This window comes from Anser cygnoides, chromosome 6, assembly GCF_040182565.1.
Source record: "Anser cygnoides isolate HZ-2024a breed goose chromosome 6, Taihu_goose_T2T_genome, whole genome shotgun sequence".
Classification (NCBI taxonomy): Eukaryota; Metazoa; Chordata; class Aves; order Anseriformes; family Anatidae; genus Anser; species Anser cygnoides.
Window position 1 is genome coordinate 29,105,873 of NC_089878.1, and position 6,628 is coordinate 29,112,500.

General features: G+C 35.9%; 1 long non-coding RNA gene across 1 annotated transcript in view; it reads right to left on the minus strand.

The window, feature by feature from the left end:
* Positions 1 to 832: 832 nt before the first annotated feature.
* Positions 833 to 6,628, minus strand: part of LOC125180403 (uncharacterized) — a 68,258-nt gene continuing 62,462 nt past the window's right edge. Inside the window, exons 5-6 of the long non-coding RNA XR_010832447.1 lie at positions 2,046 to 2,128; positions 833 to 1,079 (exon numbers count right to left, since the gene is read on the minus strand). This is a non-coding gene — a long non-coding RNA (uncharacterized lncRNA). The remainder of the gene's footprint in view (positions 1,080 to 2,045; positions 2,129 to 6,628) is intronic.

Below are 6,628 nucleotides of genomic sequence, written 5' to 3' on the forward strand. Positions count from 1 at the left end.
AACCAAAATGAGAGAAACGCTATGTAAAGACATAAAAATTGTAAAACAAAAACAACCCCAACATTGGAAGTAGAGAGAAAAGTGGTCAGGAGGGAGCTATTAAATGCATACTGGAGAGAGAGAAATATGTTCAGCTGCTATATGACATCTAAGCAGATCACCCATACTCACCCGTGACCTCAGGCCAGTCTTTGGTTTACCAGCTTGATTTATCAGGACTAGTGCTGTTCTTGAATACATTCTGAAAATCTTTATTTATTTATTTATTTTTAAACTGTGTAAAACAATTTAAAACAGTTAAACTGGTATTTAACTGTGATCATTCCTCATAAATAAACCATCTCCAGGTTGACAAATATATCCAACAGCAGACTTTCTAAGGCTAGAAAACTTCCATATGATCTTAGCAATAGCTGTATCCCTTTCAAAACCCAGCTTTGTCAGTCTTTGCACTATTGGGCAATGCTGAGAACAGTCGTGTTTGTAGTGCCTTATAGCACTCTGTTTGAGTGGTCCCATCCCAGGACACCCAGTCTATTTTAGAAGCATCTTGCTTGTGGGCTTGTTTTGCTGCCTAATTTTACAGCATCTGATGTTCTCCTGTCTCTTGGCTACAAGTCCCTGTTGTTTCTCATTGCCTCCTACAATCATGAAGAGGTACCAGGTTATGGTATGATATATTATCATGATTCTGTGATTCTGTGATTCTATGGACCTGGTGCAATGAATTTTCATTTAGGAGAGCTTTTAGCTGCAACCACAGAGAAAAAGATTCATTTCAGTGGCATTGCTTTGCACACTGGTGTTCCGAGTGTAACTGAAGAGAGAAAACTTCATTCCTCAGCTAGAAACAGAAAAAAATCAGATGCCACTGATCAGTTTTAAACTGCTTTTATTTCTAACACCAGTAGCGACTAGAGAAAACTCAGTTATAAAACTGAACAATTCCTACTAGCTCCAGGATGAGAAACAAGAAGCCTTCAGTTCTCCAAAGTCCTCTGTTTGACAGGAGTAGCGTTTAGATGCTGCAGGGATCTGGGAAACCTTTCAGGTATGATACTCCTGCAGACAGCTTTCACCTGAAAATTTATTCAACATGGGGAATCAGAAGTTGAAGAGTACAGCAAAATTAAAGAACAGTGAACTCATACTGAAAGAATAAGACTGGACTGAAGCTGAACACCTACTCTGGATGAGCATCATCATGCTCCAAAAGCAGTCAGAAAAATTCCCACTGAGCTGGTTACTACACAGGATAATATATAGAAGATGATTTTTTGCCGTGAAGAATTTGGAAACAGAATTTTTCTGTTTGGTTTTTGTTTTGTTTGAGTTTTATTTTTAATCTACCTGTGTTATTACTACTGTTTTCTTTGTCTTGTTTATGTTGGGTTCTGCAAAGTCCTTCCCAAATCTGCTCTCTGATGCATCTTTGCTGGAGGGTGAGCAAAGTTTATTGCTAGTACAATATTAGCTTTTCTAATCAGAAGCTGATGTTATTACCTAATAGTTATTGCCATGCATTACTAGCCAGATGTTGCAAATAATGGGCTGATAGCGCAGCTATAAATTTAAACAGGGTGACAATTTTAGGCTTTCACAGCACAAGACCAGGATACTCATAAAGGAGCAGAAAAATAATTTGAATAGCCAAGATAATAAAAGCCTTGTAAACTCTGGAATTAATAACCAAGTGCAATACCCTTCTTCAGCCTGATAACCGCATAGTCACACAGAATACATATATGATATACGTTCCAGTTCAGTGCCCAGAGACTCTGACTAGGCATCCAGCTGACAAAACTATGAGATTTTGTCAATGTCATTCTGAACCTGAGATAATAAATTTCACCTCTTCACAGAAGATATGTAATTGGGCCTAGCACTAAGATAGTCCTGAAGCTTTTGGTCAGCTACAAACATGGGCAGAACGGACTCCTATTTGCCTGCAGGTTTCCGTGGAGAATAAAGTAAATGATTTCTGAGTGGCATTTAGGGTGTGTAGTGCATGTTCAGCAACTGGCAGGGGAAAATTCTCTACTCACTTGCTGTGTGAAAGCCAAAATCTTTCTCTCTTCTGGCAAAGGAGGAAAACAGAAGCTTGTTTTGGTCAAAGACTCACTCTTCACTGTCCAAAAAAAAAAAAAAAAAAAAAAATGTTTCATTCAGCTTGAGAATGCATTTATTGGGCTTGCAATTCCAGGATAGAAACAAAAAATAAACCTATACCTAGGAGGTATGGTTCTTTGATCTTTGCTTCTGTGTTGAAACTATGCAGTACCTTTATGTAATATAATGGAATATACTTAAGTAATAACCATTTAACATTTGTTGCATGCCTGTCCCTCCTTGGAGAAAGATTAGAAAGCAAGAAGGTTTCGGGTAATAGAGTATTTACTAAATGTGTTGAAGGTGTTTGGATAGAGTAGCAACAAGGAAAAGAGGATGTCTATTGGCATTAGAAAATAGAATAGATTACACAATAGAGCAGCATCCCTCTGGAGCAGAAAAGATATAGTACCAAAGGGTTCTGATGTTTCAGTTTCCAGGAAAGCCAAGAGGAGCTTTGCTGCCTGTTCATAGGTAGTAGTGCTTGATTTTAATCCCTGTTGCAACTGCGTAACAATCTGGAACAACTTTCAGTGAATATAGGCACAGACTCCTATTCAGTTTACTGAGCTTAGTCATAACGGTACTGAGGGAGAGGAAAATTTCAAAGTAACCCTTCGAGAAACCACCAACAATCTCTTCAAGCCTTTTTGTTTGAAAATACGGCTAGTGTTATATTTACTTATTTAAATGAACTATTTATATTGTCATTAAAATATCCCTTGGAGAATGAATATAAATTTAATAGAAATATTTATTAAATTTTATAGACATATTTACTTTAGCCTTCAAGTGCTCTCAGAATCTTGACTAAAAAAGAAAATCTAATTATGATGTCAAATTTGATCTGACAATGTCTTTTTTTAAATCTAGCTGATGGAATAAATGGAAACTGAAAGGTACTCTAGGAAATCTTTTCTGTCAAAAAATGTTTCTCATTATGGTTGATTGGCATACAGGTGATGACTTTTATTCATCAGTGATAATCAAAATATCACTGTTGCAGGGCCTTGTAGGGCTCATTTTCTGACTTCCTCATCAGAGTAGTTTTCATCCAAATATAATGGACTAGATACAAGGAAAACATTTAAGTACCTGTTGCACTACTGGTGTAGATACGTTATATAAATTATATATAATAATCTAAAGAAAAACTTAATGAGCTGTCACCAAATACTGGAAACATCTAGATTCACTATATACCTTTTTAAAAATGTATTTATTTCTAGAGTTGTTAATATATGAGCAGCTACATATCTCCATCTTCATAAATCCTTTACTGAACAGATCTTGAGCTCTGTGGGGGACTTCCCATGTGACCTCTTTATACAGAAAACATCATCAGGCCAAAAAATGTACTGCCACCTCACCTGGAATTGGAGACACCTAGGTCTCACTACTTATTCCAATAAGTAGTATTTTTTAAAAGTTAAACATAACTTCACCAAGAATGATAGTAAGACCAGTCATGGAGTGACTTTGTCATTGATTTTCAGGCTGATGATTACTCTGAATCGAGTACAGAAGGGTTTTGATCTCTCCTCCTTAGGCAAGCACAACAGAGAAAAACTGCAGGGAAACCATCACATCTATTGGCTTTTGTGGGAAAGTAAATCTTGTAGGTGTGTTTGGAGAACATCCACTTCCTGAGACAAGAGTCACTGGGGAGTGCTCATTCTGACACCTTCATTCACCTCTGCGGCATCAGCATTACTGATACTACAGGTATCCACTGACAGGTCCCACCACAAAAGACATCAGGAACAAGACTGCAGCATCTGTACTCACACTGAATTATGACATACCTTTATGAGACTATGCACGAGCTAAATAGCTTCTGAGAAAGGGAACCAACCCTATGAGACAACTGGACCACTATTCACTTTCAGTTTCAGAAGGAAAAAAGGGCTACAGTTATGTGATCTACCCTTTATCAAATTATCAGTAGCAGAGCCAGCAGCATTTATTTCTCAGAGATGAAAATCTACTAAAAATTTAGAACAGCAAAAGTAAAGCAACATGATGCAAGATCATAACTGACAGTAGGTCAATCCTACTTTAGCTCCCAGAAGTGATGATTTTTTTCTATGATTTTCCTTCCTTTGCCTTAATAATGTTACTAGTTCTTGTAATAGATTCATTTCTATGCTGAAGTCTAAACAAAGTTTTACTTTCTGATTAAATAAGATTATCTTCACCTCCATTCTATGCTAATTAGTTCTCCTTATTTAATATTCACATTTTGTGCTGCTCAGTGCAGATGAAAATTGTTCTCAAGTGAGCAACTTTTCCATGGTCCAGGCTGTGACTGGACATATAAGCCCACAGAAATCAAGGTAATAGTTGTAGACTTCCCTGTCTTCCCTTCTTTCTTTTTCTCCTTCCTATCATCTTGTAAGAAAATATATAGGGAGAAATCACTGTAAAGACTTTCATCGATTGGGAAATGTGCAGGCATTTTTATACCTCTGCAATTTACAATTCAAGTATGAACCCCATGTGTTTATTCTGGGATAATGGTTCATTGTTCTTGTTTGGTTTATGTTGCTGTGGAGATGGTATAATGCTGGAATGGGAAAAAAATTACATTTATTCCATAACAAAATTAGCATCTGTGCAGAAACAGTGGTATAATAACCATAGTGATATCAATCTAGTAAATGCCCCATGTACTGGAACCTGTAGCTTGATGTCTCTTGGGACAGTGCTGCTTACCGACCTAGCTACCACATTAAGTGCTGTGCATTAAACTTTCCATAATATCTCCTTTGCACATGGCTTATTTTTCCCAGAAGGAGGCTGGGCTAAAATTTCCAAAAGCACTTAACTTAACAACCTTTGTCTTATTTCCAAAAGAGAACTTTTTAGTTCTGTTGGAGTAAGTATCAGTGAAAGTATTCAAGACTGTCTTTCTGTCATTTGTGAATTGTGAAAAGGTCATAGGGTACTGATCAGCTGTTGAGGTTATATGAAAGGTTACACAAAGAAAAACATTCCTAAGAAAATTCATCTTTGAAAGTGGATGTTTCCTTCTTTAGTACAAATTATTCAGTATTTTCCTTTCTTTAATTCAGTCGCAGTGCACAAATATAGTAATGCTGTTTAGATAATGAAAACAAACAAACAAACAAAAACCTAAAGAGGTGAAATAAGTTATTTGAAAGAGGTGAAATAAGTTATTTGAGATTAACAAATTACATTATTAGAAAGTACTTTCTGAAAGGAAATCAGTTAAAAATATTTCCTTTGGGAGACTCGATATATATTTTTCTCAAACACTTTAAAGAGAAATTCAATCATGACAGTATTTTGTGTTAAATGAAAATAAAATAATAACAATTAGAATTAAAATTGTAAAAATGCCTAAATAAACTAAAAAAATAGCCTAAATAAAAGTCTTGAGACTTCTTTCCTACGGAGTGGTTAAGAATGACTTTGTAATGCAGATTTTATTACTATAGGGTTTACATTTGATGAATTGATTTAATCAGAGGAAATTTGAAGTAACGCTGAAAAGTCACTCTGTCTTCACTGACAGTATTAACAATTAGTTCCCATTTTACATGGGCACATTGCAACATGAAAATAACTGGACTGAACAGAGATTTGCAGATCAACATGGATCAGGTTTTCATGCATGACATGAAGAAGGATGGCTGTATTGTCTTTAGTACCTAGATATGTTCATGTTCTATTTAAAATGTACCTTGTATACCTGTTTGTTTCCTCTTAGGTACATATGTGATCAACTATTAAGTCATGGTACATTCCAGTGGAACTTCTATGATGAATGATTTCTACACAGATCACAGATATTGAAAGAATCCATTGTGATTTTTCATCATAATAAGTACTGGTAGAGGTTATCATTTATCTTTTGGTATAAAACACTGACAATTTCATCTTGAGAGGGAAGAATGTCCAAGAGGCAGCTAATGATATGTGCTTTTGTTTGTTTGTTGTTTTGTTTTTGAAAACTCTCTTTGCAACACAACATTTTGTTGTGAGGGAAGTAACTTTGTTTTGATGTCCAGAATGCCTGGTAAATGACAGGCTGCCTGTTTTTAAAATCTGCTCTTATGAAAACATGCAGAGGACATGCAGTGAGACAGCTTCTCAGTTCCAGATTCTTTGCTTATCAAACAAACAGATATGCACACTTTTGCTACTTAAACAAGACACCTTCATTTCAAATGCATGTACAATTCCCAGTAAAGTCAAGGAGAGCAGAACATGTCTTAAAAGATGATTTATCTTTTTCTTTCTTTTGGGCTTCTGATCAACCCACCTGGAGAATGAATAGCATCTTCTTCAGGAAATCTAGTATTTCAAAGTATTTCAAACAGAATAATGAAAAATGAATAAGGAGACATGACTGAAAACAGGAGATATGAGAGAAAGGGAAGAATTATAACAGGAAAAAAAAGCTGTTACAGCTTTATGGGGGTATGGAGAATGAAGAGTGCTGCTAAAAGCCTCCCAGAGTTATGGATGTTTTGGTCATACCTTAGGGACACCA